This window comes from Stegodyphus dumicola, chromosome 12, assembly GCF_044657685.1.
Source record: "Stegodyphus dumicola isolate Sdum_Otavi_A_Nest chromosome 12, ASM4465768v1".
In the NCBI taxonomy this organism is placed as follows: Eukaryota; Metazoa; Arthropoda; class Arachnida; order Araneae; family Eresidae; genus Stegodyphus; species Stegodyphus dumicola.
The window spans coordinates 53,802,700-53,823,245 of record NC_140779.1 but is presented as its reverse complement, the minus strand read 5'-3'; the positions used below and the strand labels follow the sequence as shown (position 1 = coordinate 53,823,245).

At 35.0% G+C, this 20,546-nt stretch overlaps 10 non-coding genes across 10 annotated transcripts; all 10 read right to left on the bottom strand.

Moving 5' to 3' along the window:
- Positions 1-244: 244 nt before the first annotated feature.
- Positions 245-317, bottom strand: TRNAR-UCG (transfer RNA arginine (anticodon UCG)). The gene has a single exon. It is a non-coding gene; the product is annotated as a tRNA-Arg (tRNA).
- Positions 318-517: 200 nt separating this feature from the next.
- Positions 518-590, bottom strand: TRNAR-UCG (transfer RNA arginine (anticodon UCG)). Its single transcript has one exon. It is a non-coding gene; the product is annotated as a tRNA-Arg (tRNA).
- A 583-nt stretch (positions 591-1,173) lies between these two features.
- TRNAQ-UUG (transfer RNA arginine (anticodon UCG)) lies at positions 1,174-1,246 on the bottom strand. The gene has a single exon. It is a non-coding gene; the product is annotated as a tRNA-Gln (tRNA).
- Positions 1,247-1,337: 91 nt separating this feature from the next.
- On the bottom strand, positions 1,338-1,410 carry TRNAR-UCG (transfer RNA arginine (anticodon UCG)). The gene has a single exon. It is a non-coding gene; the product is annotated as a tRNA-Arg (tRNA).
- Positions 1,411-1,665: 255 nt separating this feature from the next.
- On the bottom strand, positions 1,666-1,738 carry TRNAR-UCG (transfer RNA arginine (anticodon UCG)). Its single transcript has one exon. It is a non-coding gene; the product is annotated as a tRNA-Arg (tRNA).
- Positions 1,739-2,157: 419 nt separating this feature from the next.
- On the bottom strand, positions 2,158-2,230 carry TRNAL-UAG (transfer RNA arginine (anticodon UCG)). Its single transcript has one exon. It is a non-coding gene; the product is annotated as a tRNA-Leu (tRNA).
- A 255-nt stretch (positions 2,231-2,485) lies between these two features.
- TRNAL-UAG (transfer RNA arginine (anticodon UCG)) lies at positions 2,486-2,558 on the bottom strand. Its single transcript has one exon. It is a non-coding gene; the product is annotated as a tRNA-Leu (tRNA).
- A 255-nt stretch (positions 2,559-2,813) lies between these two features.
- On the bottom strand, positions 2,814-2,886 carry TRNAR-UCG (transfer RNA arginine (anticodon UCG)). The gene has a single exon. It is a non-coding gene; the product is annotated as a tRNA-Arg (tRNA).
- Positions 2,887-3,141: 255 nt separating this feature from the next.
- Positions 3,142-3,214, bottom strand: TRNAR-UCG (transfer RNA arginine (anticodon UCG)). The gene has a single exon. It is a non-coding gene; the product is annotated as a tRNA-Arg (tRNA).
- Positions 3,215-3,578: 364 nt separating this feature from the next.
- On the bottom strand, positions 3,579-3,651 carry TRNAR-UCG (transfer RNA arginine (anticodon UCG)). The gene has a single exon. It is a non-coding gene; the product is annotated as a tRNA-Arg (tRNA).
- Between the last annotated feature and the right edge of the window lie 16,895 nt (positions 3,652-20,546).

The window sequence follows — 20,546 nt, the reverse complement described above, 5'->3', positions numbered from 1 at the left end:
TTCTGATTCGAAGCCAGACGCCTTATCCATTAGGCCACGCGGACACATTCAGGACCTCTTCTTTACAGTACATGATCAGACAAAATTGAAACTAAAGAAGAAAAATTTTAAAAACAAAATTTTACGGTTAAAACACGTCCGTGACGAGCGGATACACTCAGGTTCTTTTCTTTATATTACATGATCAGACAAAATTAAAACTAATTAAGAATAATTTTAAAAATGAATTTTCATGTTTAGAACACGTCCGCGACAGGATTCGAACCTGCAGTCTTCTGATTCGAAGTCAGACGCCTTATCCATTAGGCCACGCGGACACATTCAGTACCTCTTCTTTACAGTACATGATCAGACAAAATTGAAACTAAAGAAGAAAAATTTTAAAAACAAAATTTTACGGTTAAAACACGTCCGTGACGAGCGGATACACTCAGGTTCTTTTCTTTATATTACATGATCAGATAAAATTAAAACTAATTAAGAATAATTTTAAAAATGAATTTTCATGGTTAGAACACGTCCGCGACAGGATTCGAACCTGCAATCTTCTGATTCGAAGTCAGACGCCTTATCCATTAGGCCACGCGGACACACTCAGAGCTTCTTCTTTAAATTACATGATCAGACAAAATTAAAAGTAATTAAGAATAATTTAAAAAATGACTTTTCATGGTTAGAACACGTCCGCGACAGGATTCGAACCTGCAATCTTCTGATTCGAAGTCAGACGTCTTATCCATTAGGCCACGCCGACACATTCAGGTCCTCTTCTTTACAGTACATGATCAGACAAAATTAAAACTAATTAAGAATAATTTTAAAAATGAATTTTCATGTTTAGAACACGTCCGCGACAGGATTCGAACCTGCAGTCTTCTGATTCGAAGTCAGACGCCTTATCCATTAGGCCACGCGGAGACACTCAGACCTTCTTCTTTAAATTACATGATCAGACAAAATTAAAACTAATTAAGAATAATTTAAAAAATGACTTTTCATGGTTAGAACACGTCCGCGACAGGATTCGAACCTGAAATTTTCTGATTCGAAGTCACACGCCTTATCCATTAGGCCACGCGGACACACTCAGGCCTTCTTCTTTAAATTACATGATCAGACAAAATTAAAACTAATTAAGAATAATTTAAAAAATGACTTTTCGTGGTTAGAACACGTCCGCGACAGGATTCGAACCTGCAATCTTCTGATTCAAAGTCAGACGCCTTATCCATTAGGCCACGCGTACACACTCAGACCCTCTTCTTTACAGTACATGATCAGACAAAATTAAAACTAATTAAGAATAATTTTAAAAATGAATTTTCATGTTTACAACACGTCCGCGACAGGATTCGAACCTGCAATCTTCTGATTCGAAGTCAGACGCCTTATCCATTAGGCCACGCGGACACACTCAGACCTTCTTCTTTAAATTACATGATCAGACAAAATTAAAACTAATTAAGAATAATTTAAAAAATGACTTTTCATGGTTAGAACACGTCCGCGACAGAATTCGAACCTGCAATCTTCTGATTCGAAGTCAGACGTCTTATCCATTAGGCCACGCCGACACATTGAGGTCCTCTTCTTTACAGTACATGATCAGACAAAATTAAAACTAATTAAGAATAATTTAAAAAATGACTTTTCATGGTTAGAACACGTCCGCGACAGGATTCGAACCTGCAATCTTCTGATTCGAAGTCAGACGCCTTATCCATTAGGCCACGCGGACACGCTCAGACCTTCTTCTTTAAATTACATGATCAGACAAAATTAAAAGTAATTAAGAATAATTTTAAAAATGAATTTTCATGGTTAGAACACGTCCGCGACAGTATTCGAACCTGCAATCTTCTGATTCGAAGTCAGACGCCTTATCCATTAGGCCACGCGGTCACACTCAGACCTTCTTCTTTACAGTACATGATCAGACAAAATTAAAACTAATTAAGAATAATTTAAAAAATGACTTTTCATGGTTAGAACACGTCCGCGACAGGATTCGAACCTGCAATCTTCTGATTCGAAGTCAGATGCCTTATCCATTAGGCCACGCGGACACACTCAGACCTTCTTCTTTACAGTACATGATCAGACAAAATTAAAACTAATTAAGAATAATTTTAAAAATGACTTTTCATGGTTAGAACACGTCCGCGACAGGACTCGAACCTGCAATCTTCTGATTCTAAGTCAGACGCCTTATCCATTAGGCCACGCGGACACACTCAGACCTTCTTCTTTACAGTACATGATCAGACAAAATTAAAACTAATTAAGAATAATTTAAAAAATGACTTTTCATGGTTAGAACACGTCCGCGACAGGATTCGAACCTGCAATCTTCTGATTCGAAGTCAGATGCCTTATCCATTAGGCCACGCGGACACACTCAGACCTTCTTCTTTACAGTACATGATCAGACAAAATTAAAACTAATTAAGAATAATTTTAAAAATGACTTTTCATGGTTAGAACACGTCCGCGACAGGACTCGAACCTGCAATCTTCTGATTCTAAGTCAGACGCCTTATCCATTAGGCCACGCGGACACACTCAGACCTTCTTCTTTACAGTACATGATCAGACAAAATTAAAACTAATTAAGAATAATTTAAAAAATGACTTTTCATGGTTAGAACACGTCCGCGACAGTATTCGAACCTGCAATCTTCTGATTCGAAGTCACACGCCTTATCCATTAGGCCACGCGGACACATTCATACCTTCTTCTTTAAATTACATGATCAGACAAAATTAAAACTAATTAAGAATAATTTTAAAAATGAATTTTCATGGTTAGAACACGTCCGCGACAGGATTCGAACCTGCAATCTTCTGATTCGAAGTCAGACGCCTTATCCATTAGGCCACGCGGACACATTCAGGATCTCTTCTTTACAGTACATGATCAGACAAAATTAAAACTAATTAAGAATAATTTAAAAAATGACTTTTCATGGTTAGAACACATCCGCGATAGTATTCGAAAATGCAATCTTCTGATTCGAAGTCACACGCCTTATCCATTAGGCCACGCGGACACACTCAGACCTTCTTCTTTACAGCACATGATCAGACAAAATTAAAACTAATTAAGAATAATTTAAAGAATGACTTTTCATGGTTAGAACACGTCCGCGACAGGATTCGAACCTGCAATCTTCTGATTCGAAGTCAGACGCCTTATCCATTAGGCCACGCGGACACATTCAGGATCTCTTCTTCACACTACATGATCATACAAAATTAAAACTAAAGAAGAAAAATTTTAAAACTAAAATTTCACGGTTAAAGCACGTCCGCGAGAGGATTCGATCCTGCAATCTTCTGATTCGAAGTCAGACGCCTTATCCATTAGGCCACGCGGACACATTCAGGACCTCTTCTTTACAGTACATGATCAGACAAAATTGAAACTAAAGAAGAAAAATTTTTAAAACGAAATTTTACGTTTAAAACACGTCCGTGACAAGCGGACACACTCAGGTTCTCTTCTTTATATTACATGATCAGACAAAATTAAAACTAATTAAGAATAATTTAAAAAATGACTTTTCATGGTTAGAATACGTCCGCGACAGGATTCGAACCTGCAATCTTCTGATTCGAAGTCAGACGCCTTATCCATTAGGCCACGCGGACTTGTTTTATCAATAGATAATAAGCTACTGATTTATAAATCCATTTTGCGTCCATTACTATGCTATGCATGCCCTGTCTGGGCGTACTCATGTAACAGATACAGAGGGAAACTTCAAGTAGCACAAAATTGTATGCTACGTCAAATTGTCAACGCACCATGGTATGTGCGCAATAATAAGATACACGAGGACCTGTGTGTACGCCTCCTCAAATCCTTTTACTATAGTATAGCCAAGAGGTTTCATAGCAGACAGCTAGCAATCAACAACCTTGCCATTAAGATTCCCGATTCCTGATTACGACCAGTACGACCTGGATAATAAAAATAGACCACTGGCCACTCTCAATGAATGGATAATGTAAGCTTGAAGCATAGCATAGTAATGCATTTCTGTTATTCATATTTGTATGTTTAGTATTGAGCAGCTTCTTTTACTTTTATTTACTGTATTGCATTTTTATATTGTATCTTTTATTTACTGTATTGCATTCTTATATGTATATCTTTAATTTGTTTACCTGCATCCTCTCCATATTGATCAAGGCCTTGTAACACTTTTGGTACTCCTTCTGCCATAACATCTTGTCTTTCAGGACACATGGCTCGGCAGCTTTCTGCTCTTTACAGCTACAAATAGATTTTAGGTTGAATTATATTTTTAATTCAAATGATAAAAATAAAAAAATTAAAAAATAAATAAATAAATAAAAATTATGAATATTTAAAAAAATATTAGATCTAATTAGTCAGGTTAATTGATTTAATGTTGTTCCTAATGTCTAAAATAATCTACAAGGGGTAGGGCCTTCGGCCCAGGTCCCCTGGTGTAACAAAGCACCGCTCCACTGAGTCCGGACATACTCAGGCCCTCTTCTTTAAATTACATGATCAGACAAAATTAAAACTAAATAAGAATAATTTTAAAAACAAAATTTCACGGTTAGAACACGTCCGCGACAGGATTCGAACCTGCAATCTTCTAATTCGAAGTCAGACGCCTTATCCATTAAGCCACGCGGACACATTCAGGTGTTCTTCTTTACAGTACATGATCAGACAAAATTAAAACTAAACAAGAAAAGTTTTAAAACCAAAATTTCACGGTTAAAGACGTCAGCGACAGGATTCGAACCTGCAATCTTCTGATTCGAAGTCAGACGCCTTATCCATTAGGCCACGCGGACACACTCAGGCCTTCTTTAAATTACATGATCAGACAAAATTAAAACTAAATAAGAATAATTTTAAAAACAAAATTCCACGGTTAGAATACGTCCGCGACAGGATTCGAGCCTGCAATCTTCTGATTCGAAGTCAGACGCCTTATCCATTAGGCCACGCGGACACGCTCAGGTCTTCTTCTTTAAATTACATGATCAGACAAAATTAAAACTAAATAAGAATAATTTTAAAAAAAAGTTTCACGGTTAGAACACGTCCGCGACAGAACTCGAACCTGCAATCTTCTAATTCGAAGTCAGACGCCTTATCCACTAGGCCACGCGGACACACTCAGGTCCTCTTCTTTACATTACATGATCAGACAAAATTAAAACTAAATAAGAGTAATTTTAAAAATTAAATTTCACATTTAGAACACGTGCGAGACTGGACTGGAACCTGCAATTTTCTGATTGCAGGTTCAGACGCCTTATCCGTGGTTTGTAATATATTTTCGTTGCTACGCTATCAACATAATTCCACTAAGAAACCCCATGCAAATATTATCCGTTTCGGAAGCTGTACGCCCTTAAAGTGCTTTTCAGTTATTCTCTAAGTTGGTTGTTCAAAAATGGAGAGATTTCTTTAAAACTTCATTACAGATGTGTAACAGAATAAATATCTGGTGGTAGTCGCTAGGATAGAAAGGTGAAACCAGTGTTTATTTAAAAAGAAAAGAAATACAGTAGGTGTGAAGTAGAAATACAGTAGTGTATAAGTTTTTATGAATACTGTGCCATTTTATATGAAAATGCTTAATCTTATTATTGAATTCAAGTAATAGAACGATATTCTAAGTTTAACCTTTTGGATTAAAGCGTCAAAATATTTAGCCTGATTACGATGTTCTTTTAAAATTTGAGCTCTTGTATTAGAGTGGTAAGATATCCGACTACCTTCTAATCCTCAATTTTGAAGAAATTTTTCAAAAAATTTATTTAATTTTGGCAAAGCTCGTGAGGGCTATCTGCATAAGGGAAATAATGCCTTTGCGGAGGACTTTCTAAGGGAAACTAGCTCGTATACACGTTACACATGAGAAAAAACCACAAAAACGCCCATGCAGCCAGCCCGTTCGCCTGGAATCGACCTCAGGTCGGAATTACTCGTATCCAGCGACTTTACATTCGGCCGCTGGTGTGTCCGTGTTAAATAGTAGATATCAGCCAAGGAAATAATGTGTAAGAATCAGAATGTAAGATAACAATGCGAGGCTTACTTATTATTTTCTTTTCGTTTTTGTTTCGTTTTCTTAACTTTATTTAAAATCAACCAACAAATCCGTCTTGTGTCCTTATATTGTCCACCCAAATTTGAAATTCCACCGTCCAAGCAAAAAAATACTCTTCCTTGAAAAACAAGGGCTATAATTTAATGCGTTTGGACTGCACTTTTATTGCCATTATCACCAAAGAAAAGTTAAATTTTTATCAGTCATTGACCAATTATTGAAATTTGATTAAATTATTGATTTTCATTTATTACATTATTATTTTATATAAGAAATGGAAGTGTTTGAGGAAATAATAATAGTCCTAGAAGAAAATATCTAATGGAATATACGCTGAAATCGAATTACGTCAAGCACCTTGCCATTTTCGTTACTGTTTATTCTTTCTTTAATATGCTTTAATTTTCACATTTCATTTTAGTACTTGTTGCAGGTTGAGATGCGCATAGTAATTTTTATTATAAATATTAAAAGAAAAAAATGTACATAGTTAATTTTCAATGGAGTACTATCAAGTGATAAGTACACATCGTAATCCGTCTATCTGCTCAATGAACGAATAGTTAGACGAATTATGATATTATCTAATTGGGAATTTTAAATTAGATAAACAAGTTGTAAATTATAACTTGTTTATCTAATTAAAATAAACTGTTTTAAAATTAAAAAAATGTTTTATATAAATTTATATTAATCTGAAAAATTACAATTAGTGCTTATTTCAGAAGTTTTGTGCTGTTATCAAATTAACAATCATTTAATTTGATCGGCTTAACAATTCAAATGGATACTTGTGTCTTTGAAATTCTTTCTGTGTCGAAAATTCCCTCATCATTACTTTCATATTTTTTGTCTTAATTTACAAAAGAGGTTAAATTTTTCAGCAACGAAAGATAAAGCTTTATGACAGCTTCGTTTGGAAGAATCGCGCATTCTCAAAATCTTTACAATTTGTTATTTTAATTTTTCAGACACAATAATTTTGTGAAGTGCTGTCACCATTCATTTTTGGACGTATCAATGACCTCAATATTTAATTTAATCTTTAGATTTATGATTCATTTGTAACATTTACTTACACATTTAGGACAAAGCGTAAAACTGAGAAGGAGAAAAAAAGACCCCCTGGTGTTCAAAGTCTATGACCAACGACAGGCACACCCCATGTTTCCGCTTATGATTATTAATGAGGCCGTCCGTAGTCGTAGAGTTTAATAACAACGACAGGGAAAAAAATTACCTGCAGTCTGACTTGCAATTAGATTTGAGCTTAATAATTGAACACTGACGTAAACTTATATTCTTGTCACATGAAAAAACCGCTAGTCGGTAACTACAATATGCTTTATAATAATAAGCAATACCGACTTATATTACAGGCGTATGATATTTTAATTAAAAAACTCACATTTACATTGCTATGCTTATATGTGGAGTGTAAACTAGAGAAGAGGATTAAAGGTTCTAATTTTTACAAAGCGGCCTTTGTTGAAATGTAGTCTCACTAGCGGTCGGAGCAGTAAAATCGCTAAACACTGCTACTTCAAATCGGGTTCAAATCCTGATGAAACGGGTGGCTGCACGAGAGTTTTCATAGTTTCTCTAACCATGTGTAATGTAAAACGAATTACCGTATTTGACGGCATATAAGACGCACTTTTTTCCCTAAATTTGGTCTCAAAAAAGTTACCTGCGTCTTATACGTGAAGGTAATTGCATTCAATAATTGTTTATTTGGCTTTTACGAAACGTTAGAACTAAAAGAAACCACGCTATTGAAACTTTTTTTCTTGTGTGTGGCCGTCTAAATAAGGGTGCGTCTTATATGCCATCAAATACGGTAGTTGCTTCGACGAAAGCAACAGTCTCCTCAGGTAAAATCTCCGGTGTGTTTTGGCATAATCTATATAATTTAAATAACATAAGAACAGGAAAACAAATTTAGATAATTAAAATCTGTTCAGTTAAGAATAGTTCTTACTATTATCATATGATAAAATAAAATTATTATTTTTTAAATAAAATAAAATAAGATTTAAAAAAACTTTTTTTTTTTAGCCTAAGCGGGCGCTAGCCCAGAATGCTGTTAGTCTCGAAAAGGCATTTTGCGTCGGTTCACTATAAGTGTCCGTTTCGCTTTTCACATTTTTGCCACCAAATGTTATTGCTCTGTATTATATATATAGAAATTAAATAATCAATAATCTGTATGAATATATGTTTCTCGCACTGAGGAAAAACAGCGGTACCACTTAGAGCCATCAAATTCTGCATAACATAGTCCTCAACCCGAATATACGCACCTAGAAGCCCGCATTTCGAATTTGTTTTATTGTCTATTTCACATTTTATAAAACGTTTTTATTAAGAAACTCAACGATTTCAAAGAGAACAATGGCAACACTGCACACATACACACACACACACACACACACACAAAAAAAAAAAAAAAAAAAACTCTAGCGTGCGAGACTGTGTATATCGCAAGTTTTAAGGATATGCCGTTTTTAAATATTTTTAGCCCAAATGTTTTCGAAACGTGTATATGAGTGTAAATATAAAAAATGCCCGTTTGGGAGTAATATAAAATCTGAAAGCTTTCAGATTTATTTTTCTTTGTAAATTTATTTCATTTTATCCCTGGAGGACTATTGTTTTCGTTTTGCGATTTTGCGTTGGTTCGCTATAAATGTCCGTTTCACTTTTCAAACTGTTGCCACCAAATGTTAGAGTCCTGCATTATATTTGAAGAAATTAAATAATGAAAAACCTGCATAAATGTATGTATATTTCTCGCATTGTGATAAAACAACGGTACATAGAGCTATCGAATTTTGAAGGACGTAATCCTACTTCGAATATGGGCATGCGGAAGCCCAAATTTCAAATTTGCAATTTGTTTTAGGATCGATTTCATATTTTTTAAAACTTTAACGAATTTTTGATTAACAAACTCAAGGATTTCAAAGCGAGCAATGGCAACGTTGTACAGAAAATACATTTTTATCTCCATTGCGCGAGACTCTGTATCGGAAATTCTAAAGATATGCTCACTTTTTAAAACTATTTTGCGATATTGCTCTTGAACTGAATTTGTGGTTTAAGTGCGAAGAACGTGATATTTAATAAATAAAGGTAACAGACAAAATGTTAAAAAAAAAAAAAAAAAAAAAAAAAAAAAAAGCCCCTTTGAACGTAATTTAAAACCTGAAACCTTTCATATTTTTATTTATTTATTTATTTATTAAAAACAGATAGAGTTAGCAAACTAATAACATGGGATGCGTGAAGGATTTTCTTAGGGAAATTAGCCTGTATTTCCTTAGTACATTAAGAAAAATCACAAATTTATACATGCTACCAAACCATTCACCGGGCTTTGATGCTGAGTGAAATTACCAGACTTTAGAGGTCTTATCCACTCCACTGCTTCTGGTTTTAAAAAGTCGATGTTTATTTTTGTACATATTTAAATGAAAAGTGTTACAAGCAGAAAAACCCTAAAAATATTATTAAAAAGTAAATTATTCGTTTAAATAAAGTAGCAATAAATACAATATATGGAAAGTGCGATCTGTATGTTTCTACTGAATTTTACAGTACTATATAATTTTATTTAGATGCAAATGATAGCGTATACCAAGTTCAATAATAAAACAATATTGTGATTTTTTTTTAAACACTGCCGTTACTTAAAAGTGTGAGAAAAGAAAACACAAAGGGAGTAACGAAGAAGTTGTTTTTGAGCAGACTGAGAGTTAGAGGTTTCCTACAAGAGCAAACCTTGTAGTATAATAGTCATGGCTTTTACAAGAAGTTCAAAATTTTGTGATCAGATTCATATTATAATGTGTTTGCAGCGCCTTTATAAGCTTCAATTACGATGCTTATATATCGTTGCGGGGAGGAATGCAAAGGGCTGTAGAAGAATTTTATGTTTTTTTCATTTTGATACTTAGGCCCACCAGCTGCCGAGAGGTAAAGTCGCTGAACACTGGTAGTTCGGTCCGAGATTCGAATCCCGCGAACGGGATGGCTGCATGGGCGTTTTCGTGGTTCTCCCCGTGTGTAGCATATATACGAGTCAGTTTCCCTTAGAAAATCCTCCACGAAGGCATCTCTTCCGTTAGGCAGATAGCCCTAGTGTGCTTTGCCGTAATTAAATAAACCAAACCAAAGCATTTTGATACTTATCGCATATAAATCTTTAAGATGTAAAACTAGTTAATCCTTCGATTCGTTTATGGTAGAGGAGGCATAAATGTTTGGAATGTTATATTTATTACACACGACCAAAAACAACTTTATGTAGAAAATGACCATTGGCTTCAGCAAGGATTGAGTAATTAAGATAGCTGAATATTGGAAGTGAAACCCAGAGGTTCGGAACAGGCAAATAGATGGCTATATATTTGTTTTTTGCGAGTTCCCATTATGTAAAGTGAATACGATCCAGTTTTCCTTGAAACTTCCTTCCCGAAGGTATCTTCTCTCCTTAGGCAGAAAGCTGTTATACGCCTTTTCATATTCAAGTAACCTAACCTAGAAAAGTCATAAAATTTTCTTCAGAAATGACTAAAATCATGCATTTATACTTTATTTAAAATTTAAAAAACTGCGAGGGGAGAACTTTTAATAGGTATATCTCTCATTTTCACTAAATATTTTCTATAAATGATAGAAATGCATAATAATTGTTAGAACATGCAGGATCTATTCTAAGTTTGCAGTAAAATCTTGAAAACTCTTGCTTAAAGAAAGCATAATTGTAAAAAAATAATAACGCACATAATCTCATTTCACGCTTGTACATTACAGTTTCTGTTCTTGTATAATCAGGCGCATAAGGAGTGAGATAAGAAGTGTTCTGACTCTAAATATAACTGCCTTATAACATTTTGATAGAAAGAACAGATGTTTCAAATATTAGTTTTAGAAGACTAGTTATTTTCTTTGGTGAAAAAATCGCAGAGACTATTATAATTTTTTGAGCAAGAAATATGAAAAAAATCAACTGAGTGTTCAGGGCCTCCAACCATATATCTTCCAATGTTAATTGGATGTACTAACCACACGTAACACACAGAGAAAAGACGGGAATCCCTTACATTATCTTTCATTTAAAGAGCCACTAGAAGTGAGACCCAATCGACAAAATCTAGGGGGTGATTAGTTATTGTCCACCACATTCTAGTTCAGATGCCACTGTAAAGACATTCCTGACTAGGAAGCATGAAAAATCCACTATGTCCCCAACGATATTCGAAAAGTGTGCTTTCTGACTTTCCAACTGGAAAATGCTGGATATACTCTCATTTCCATTTGGAGCTGCAATAAATGTTCAAAACTTTATAAAAACGCAAATTGAGAAATCTGAGAATTCCTTGTAAAATGAAGTTAGACTTTTGGCACAAACGATTTTAAAATGTGCGTCGTGAGAACAACGCAAAACTTTAAATTCCTGTTAACCCAAAAGAAACTTTCCATAAGCCTATCTTCCATCCCATGTTATAGTAATTTGATACAGCATTCCGTTCTTTTCCGTCTGTTTCTAGAGCAAGACTTCACATCCAGGGGAAAATTCCCCTCTAGATGGAATTTCACAGCTTGAAAGGGGGAATGGGTTCATCCTTTATTTACCTATTAAGCATTTAGTTTTAGTTTATAAGAAGCTGCTTTCAGTAAATGTATATATATATTTAGAGTTTTGGAAAAGAAGGTTGGAGTGATGGTCTAGCAATGGTAAAAAGAATACATGGGACTTAATAGGTTGAACACCGCTGTCCTAAAGGATCTATATAGCGAAATTTACTGCATTTGCGTGGTTACAACACCTGTAAATATGTATATTTATTTTTTCATTTATTTATTACCTCTTTATCTATTACCTCTTTATTTATATTCATTATTTATTTATGATATATTTTATGTTACTTTTTATTGATAATCGTTTAACGTTTCTGTTTGCATTTAGTTGGATAATTATTTTCTTATAATTCTGTTCGGATTCTGGTAAACAGACATTGAAACTGTAAAAAATATTTTAAGGAGAACTGGCGACCTCCTTAAAATATTTTTACAGTTCCAACTTCTTGTTCGTTACTAGACTATTTATTGACTATCACCTGAAATTTTTGTCTAGAAAAGCTGGAAAATTAGAGAAATTTGATGGTTTCTTGCTAGTTATTCTATATTAGGGAGTTCTCGAGTCTTCATACAGATTTTTTAGGTGGCTGTGACTATAGTATGTATAAGAGACTGTGTGATGTGCTTTAAAGTACTCTGTGATTTTAAGCATTATTTCTGTGTGAGCAGTTTTATGATTTGTCTGTGGTTAAAGAGACTTATAGCATCTTCTTTCTCTTTGAGCTGTTTGAAGCTGGTCATTTACATCTCCAAAAACAGTTATCGCCTGGAGCTGCAATAAAAGTTAAGTGTGTTCTTTTTCCCTGGACGGATATTTTGATGAACACCTAAAATAATACTTGATGGGAAATTAAGCAAAACATGCAGATTGTTTTTAAATAGTTCTCTTTGTAATAATAATGAGCAATGTACTTTTATTAAAATATTCTATCCTTAAGCTTCATCGACCGACAATTTTTATTTTGCCACGATACCAATTTTTACTTTTAACGTCGTGAAAACAATTAAACGTGATCTCAGGTATTAGCATAAGTTGGTTAGACTTCAGAATATTACTTTCATTGTATCAAAACACTTATAGCAATTATGAAATATCACTTTTCAGCGCTTATTTTGTTTTTCAACTCGATATTACTGGATAAGGTATTTTTCCCCTACTTTCTGCCTGCTTTTGTGGTGTCACAGGTCCAGGTTTGAGCCCCGGCGAGAGCATGGCTCATTTTTCGTGTTTCCTACTTCAAAAATCCTAATGACTCTGCAACTGTATTAGATTGTTTTGGACATAAGATAATTATGCATTTTCTAAATACGCAATTGTGAGAGCGCGTTAGTCTGAATAAAACAAAATAATGCAAATGACAATTAGCGGTATCGAAGGAAAAAAAATACGAAATCACGAAATAAGTAATATATGAATGGCTGAAATAGAAAGAATTAGGAACAGTAAGAAATGATAGATTTCGATAAAAGAGAAAGACTTTAACGAAATTTAATTTATTAGTTAAGAAGTTATTTAATAAAACTATCAATATATCAGTAGTAAATAAATTAAAATATAGTTGTGATGATAGCCTCTGTTGCATTAAATCTAGGTATTGTTTTATTTATTTCAGCAAAAATAATAAAAAATTCTGTTGAAATCATCCTTACTTGTCAGGAAGTTTTTTTTAATTTTTTTATTGTAAGCATTCTAACTTTTGCTAATTCACTAAAATCTAGAAACTTATAAGCTTCAAACAATTTTGCTACGATTTATAGAGCTTAGTATTCATGTTTGCATTTAAAAAAGTTAAGTGATCTGGCAGTTGGATTTTGATAAGATTATACCTAGCTTTTAACTTATTCTCCTATAAAATTTTCCGCCTGGGTGAATTTTATTTTAAAACATTCAGTGATGTTTGTATAAAAATTCTTCTTGGATTATTCGGTGAAGATTCTACTTTCGCAAGCACCGATCTGTAACGAATAGTATTTGGGGAATTTGAACGGAGAATAAACACATTGCTTCTTCTTAAAAACCGCTAAATCATTTCTCGTCTCAGCTAAATGTTTATAAATTGCTAAGAATTTCATTAAGCGTGTAAAGTTATTTAACAAATCATATGCTAATTATCTTTGCCAAATTTAATGAATGAAAATATTTGCGTTTTCCTCCCTCTCCATTGCAGTGATAAATTTTTACGTTATTTGTAAATGTTCTGTTTTAAACTGAATTTAACTTACATTTATCACTGCATAAGATTATTGCTAAAAATTTATTTTATAATGCAGCTGATTAAAAATTATTGCTTGGAAATTTACTAGGTTATTATTCAATAGTTCTTTCCTTTTTCAAATATTATTTCCTTGAAATTTTAAGAATATAGTTATAAAACTTATTTTCAAATAAGGTGTCGTACAGTCCTCGCATCCTTAAAAACAAATGTATTTTTCAAAAAGAAATGAATAAAAAGTAGTATTTAATATCGTTTTTATCATTCCCTTTATTTGGTTTTGCTACAGAAATATTTTTATATTTTATCTTGTGACTTTCTCCTATAAAACGGCGTATTGCTTTTCAAATTGTTGCCAAAGAATATTTTCTTGCGGTATTATTTTTAAAAAAGTTAAATAATAGAAAATTTGCATATATGTATGTATGTTCCTCGCAGTGTAGAAAAAAAGAAAAGGTACCTTGAGTCCTCAAATTTTGAATAACGTAGTCCTCTATCCCAACACGAGCACCTGCAGCCCGAATATGTAATTTCGAATTTGCTTTATTATTCATTTATTTCATATTTTGTGAAAAAAATTATTAACAAACTCAACGATTTGAAAAAGAGCAGTGGCCACACTATTCGAAATAAAACATTTTTATCAGCAGCACGCGAGACTGTTGCCTGGTGCAAGATATGTTCTATAAAATCAACGTGTTGTTGCGATCAGAAGTGATTGACATTCAGTAAAGTCTAAGATACTTTCAAATTTGAACTGGATGTTAGCTGATTAATAAACTAAGCGATTTAACAGCAAAAACGCAATTGTTAAGAATATTTTCTTGTACTTTGTAATGTGATTAATTATATAAATATGTATTAAAATCATGAGGTGTCTAATTAGAAATATTCAACATTTTTATGAAATTACATTATCTAGACCCATTAAAATATTTATGTGTATACGTTTTCGTTTTTATGATAACTATTTTAGGAGCTTGGGCGCATGAGCGGCTAGTTTTTAAAGAAATCATATAGCGGATATAAAAATATGCATAGCAACTATTTTGTGATTTTCCTGTTAAAATGAATTTTCTGTGGCGCCAGTGCGAAGAACGTGATGTTTAATTTATTAAGATAACTCATACAAAGTTAAAAATAAAAAGACAAAAAAATTGTTAGTTATCTTACTAAGAAAACTGAGTACTGTTATGATGAACTGAAAGAAAGTATTGTTACGGATTTTGTATTTATTTAGCTAATTTTAGTAGAATTTGTAATTAAAATTGTTTTATATTCCGGTGCAATGCAGCACGAGACTTACTTGAAGAGAAAGCTACGCCGGAAAAATTAAAATGCAGAAGCACGCGCATTTAACATTTTAATAAATAGATATCTCGTAATTGTACTCTTTTGCAATCCAGAAAAATCGAGAAACTATCAGCAGGGTCTCGTGCATAATTAAAAAAGCTTATAAAAGCTGGAGGAAAACATCTCAATTCAGTTGCTTAAAGAGTTATTTACTTACTTCTTGTTATTGTTTGTAGTGAATTCACGGTGAGATCGGATTAGCTTTCTCAATGTTTTTGAATTGAGTTCTATTAAACGTTTTAGTAGTTTAAAATATAACTACTGTGAGATATTGCGATATTGTACGAACATCTCTGAGGACATTTCAGCATTTTGTTTTATTTCTTGGGATAAGAATAAATTTTATTAACTTTTTATCGACTTGTGCATTCAATCCATTACGAACCCGTACGCATGCCAACAGTATAAACATGTACGCCAACATTAACACTGCACCAGGAATTCTAAACATATGCTTCTGTGCAGCTTTTAAAAATTTTCTGGTTTTGTGGTTGAACTTACGTGTCGTAAGTGCAAAGAAAACGACGCTTAATAATAAACCTAGACAGATAGGATTGAGTGCGAGAGTAGACTGGTAGACTGTGAGTTCACCAGGAGCATAAAAAGCCATAACAAACGCCATTTTGTTAGATCATTAAAATCTGAAACCTTTCAGAAATTTTCTCCTTACTTTTACTATGATAACTTAAAACTGAGCTCGATTTTAATTTTTGCCATTTTTATTCACCAACCTATTTCACTTATTTAGTTTTAAAATCACATTTTAAAAATAAGAGAAAGATTTAATTTTATTGCTTAGAAGCTCTACTCATATTTTCCAGTTTTCATTTTCTTTAAACCTTATTCTCTGAGGAACAGCTTTTCACAGGTTTGTTTTGAATGATGCTTCGATTATTTCGGATTAAGTTAGATTATTCGGATTATAACGATGCACGTGACGACTATCTGAATCTCCCTAAAGAAAAAGGTGTCTTCTTAATTTTTAAGAACGGTTTTAAGAGAAATTGACTTATATTTATGCTATTGATCAGAGAAATCGCAAAACCTCTCGTGCTGCCAAAATGTTCGTCGAAAGTTGAACCTGGATCGAGCTACCAGTGTTCAGAGATCTTGCCACTTGTCCAATGGCGGACCTTTATTTCCTAGGAAAATGCAAATAACTCGAATTTTTTCTATGAGAGCGATTTCGATTTAATTCTGCAGTTTTTAACATATAAAAATTAATGAATTTTCAACATAATTTAAATTAAGTAACATTTGTTTAGGCATGGCAGTTTTAAGAGCTTTGTTGTGTGCAACAGGGGCTTTGAATATGTCAGTCGTATTTTTCTTCAGTGTATTCAACACGCCCAGCAGAAGAAGGCATTACATCCTGGCCACCAGTTTTTTTTTTTTTTTTCCCTCCCCAGAATGTTGTTTCAAAAATCTGGATTCGAAGGTCTCTCACTCTTTTTCTCTACCACCAAACCACTCGAGAGAATGTTTCACTTTTTACATACATTTTAAGCGCTTTAGCCGCAAAGACACTATCCGCTTACTAATATCCAAAGCCTTCTCCGGAAATCGAACGTAGGCTCATCAGTAAGGCAGCCACCATCGTAAACCACTTTCTCATTCAAGGGTGGCCTTCAGCTTCTCAAATGTAAAATATATATGAAATCCAGACAGCACAAGCTATTGAGTTTTTAATGATATTCAATTAAGAAGAGTTTGATAGAAATCTGTTAGGTTAAGTTTGTGTTCTCTTCTCGTTAGCCATAAAAATCCAGTTTTTTAATATCCAAGTGTATCCACTAATGTATGAAGTCCTGTCCTGGCAAAATAAAATCTATAGATATGATCATGCATGGGAAACTGAAGGACGAAAAATTGAAGTTTATTATCCACACATCTAGGCAACATGTCATCATAATATAATTTACCTTCCATACACTTTCGTGTATAGTCGGTTATCAGAATGTTACTACTATAACATCTTTATGTTGTTAAGCTACTAAATAAATATTCAGAGCGAAATGTAGAAGACATTACGCTTGAAGATACGTTGAAAATCCTCAAGTTGGAAAATATTTCAGGTTTTGTTAAGTTTGAAAAATAAAAAGTTTTATGTTCGATCAAAACGGTGGAATTTCTTTAAACATTTCACCACACCATCCTCATTAAAGTTGAAAAATCTTTAGTTAATCTTCTAAGTGTGTTATAGATTAATAGAAGGTAAGAATAAAAAACAATAAACGCCCTTCTTAGTGATTAAAATTTTTGTTTTACATTTTTCAATCATTAATCAATTTGATATGTATTAAAATATAATATTGTTACGAAATGTACAGGCGCGGTAAGATGGCTTCCCCGCAAAGCAGTTTTAGGGTTGCCATAAAATGGAAAAGGAAGGCAAGGTTGCCACATTTGGTGAGGAATCGCCCATTTGGCGATAAAATTGGCGATATACCATGGACGGATGGAGAACCTTCTGGAACGAATTCTTACTGGTTTAACCCAGAATGTTCTCGAACACAAGTCGAAAGCTATATAAACTCTGTTGGTCCGCAGTCAGTTAGATGGTGCCTCGTCTAGCGAGCTGATTGTCAGTCATTGAGCGAGTGTCTCGAAGTCTAGCGCCGAGTTGGTCGTCGAGTGCAGCTCCCGACTCTTCGGTTCAGTTGTTCCCGGTGTTTAACACACTCTCTCGACGATGCACTCGACGACCAACTCACTGACTCGACGACCGCACTGGGGCCTTCGGCCCAATATCTACAAGATACTTTACTCCACTGTCGCGGAGAGGGTCCTAACCTACGGAGCAGCCATCTGGGCAGCCCCGATGACAGTCAGAAAGGCAAAATTGCTAAGTAATGCACAGCGACCATTTGTCCTGGCCATAACGAAGACCTACAGGACAACGTCGACTGCGGCCGCTTCGGTATTAGCAGGGCTTATGCCGCTCCCAATCAAAGAGCAGCAAGAAGCCTCAATTGCAAAGGTGACACAACTCCAACAGCCATGCACATATGGGGATACATGCTATCTGCCAGAAGTCTACGAAACACGCAGGTCCAAACTAAGCACACATCCGTCGGAATATGGACTGGGCATAAGGACTTTCCACTCACCAGCGTTAACCCCGCGCTTAGACGGACCAGGGGCCGTGCTTTATACAGACGGGTCAAAAATTGATAACGCTGTAGGCAGTGCCTATATAGCCTATATAAATGGAAACATAGCAAAGGAATGGAAGGGCCGTCTGGGCGCACAGAACTCAGTGTTCCAAGCGGAAGTAGTTGCCCTCACAAAGGCAGTGAAATGGGCAATTGACACACGGCAGAGTCGAGCTACGATATTTACTGACAGCCTGTCAAGCATTTATGCTATCAACAACCCTCTCCAGCGCTCCGCACTAATCTCGCACCTGCAAGAAGTCCTCCGTCTACAAGAAAAGTCAATGAGAATCCAAATTTCCTGGGTGAAGGCGCACGCCGGAATCCAGGGAAATGAAGCAGCAGACGCTCTTGCCAAGAAGGCTGCCCAAAATGAGGAAACGGATCAGATTCAGGTGCCCCTGCCCCGGTCATGCCTAAAGAGGCAAATAGAGGAGTCCGCCATTGGAAACTGGCAGAATGAATGGGACCAAATCCCGCAAGGCCGCAGAGCATATGAGTTCCTGCCCAAGGTAGAGGTGGACCGGCTCATCTCAGCGCCCTACCTCACGCGATATATAACAGGCCACGGCCCCTTTCCGACGTACTTTGCAGAAAGGGGTCTAGCAACAACTGATATGTGTGTTTGTGACAACGTGGGCTCACCAGACCATTATGTCACGGAGTGCCCCTTAACAGCAGAATGGCACATCAAATTCCCAACTACCAATGTTCTGCCTTTCAAACGCCTTCTCGTAAAACATCGAGGCACGCGGCGCGGCAAAAGCTTAAAAGCATAATGGACAAACTAGAAAAAATGGGCATAGACCTCTGCAGGCCGGAATAGGGCACATGCAATAAACACAATTGGTATAAAAGCGTCTTACAACTGTGAAGTCTCTAGATGGTTGCAGGGCCAGGGTAATACCCGAGTAGTCATAGAAAGCCGTCCGGGTGCCCTGTCCTGCTGTCACCTGTCACCTGTCGTCGAGTGCATCGCGAGTTGTAGCGGGGAGAGTCTCCAGAGTATGTGGAGTTCTGTGAACGACCGAGCAGAGTCAGGAGCTGTACTCTGGTGCTTTGCAGTGAAACTGTCTCCACCGTTATAGCGTGATAGTGTGAAGGTTCTGTCGCTGATTGTTCCAGCGTGTTTATAGCAGATCTTCGACGACTGTAAAACGGGACTTTGGAGCTGTCCTGATTAATATTGGTAAATAAAGTGTGTTTCGATACTTCATCAAGTGTCGTTATTCACTCCAAATCTACGAACCCCGTACGAACGTGAAGGAAGAAAAAAAAAAACGTAACAATATGTATGATATATCTAACTAAATTTGTATGAGCATAATAAATAAAATATACTCATTTGGTATATTTAAGTTGAATTTTTTTTTAATTCTTTAATAGTAGTATTTTCTAATGTTTTGAAAATTCTTGTGACAAACTTATAAGGTATTTTCTCCCTCCTTTCCGTAGGCCTTCGTGGTGTAATTGGAAGCATATTCGACGTTTATTCGAGAGGTCCAGGTTCGAGTCCCGGCAAGGGGATTGCACATTTTTCACGTCTCCTGCTTCAAAATTATCTAATGTCTCTATAAGCTTTGCTCGAACAAAAAGATGGTGGACATCACCACCAGGATTTGGGGATTAGTCCCTTTCATCCTCAGTCGCCGTTTAAAAGGAAAATAAGATATTTTCTTCCTTCTTTTCGCGTGCCTTCGTGGTGTTGGAAGTATGCTTGACGCATATTTGAGTCCCGGCAAGAGCACTACATATTTTTCACACACAAAAAAAGGCCTGTAAACTAATTCTTCGAATTGTTAGAATAAAATCTGAATTTTACAGATTACAACTTTTATTAACTATTACTTCTTGTTTCTTTTCCAACTTCTCCGGTTAGATTAAAATACATGCATGCTTATTAAATTTTCCTTTTTATCTCCCCTTATAAGCCACACGATTTTGCCATTTCGATAAATTTTTAAAGTTTCAGAGAATTTACTATTGCAGTGTTATATTTCCAGAAATCATATATTAAAAAAAAAAAAAAAAGCCTTTCTAAAGTACACTGCTGGCCATTAAAACTGCAACACCAT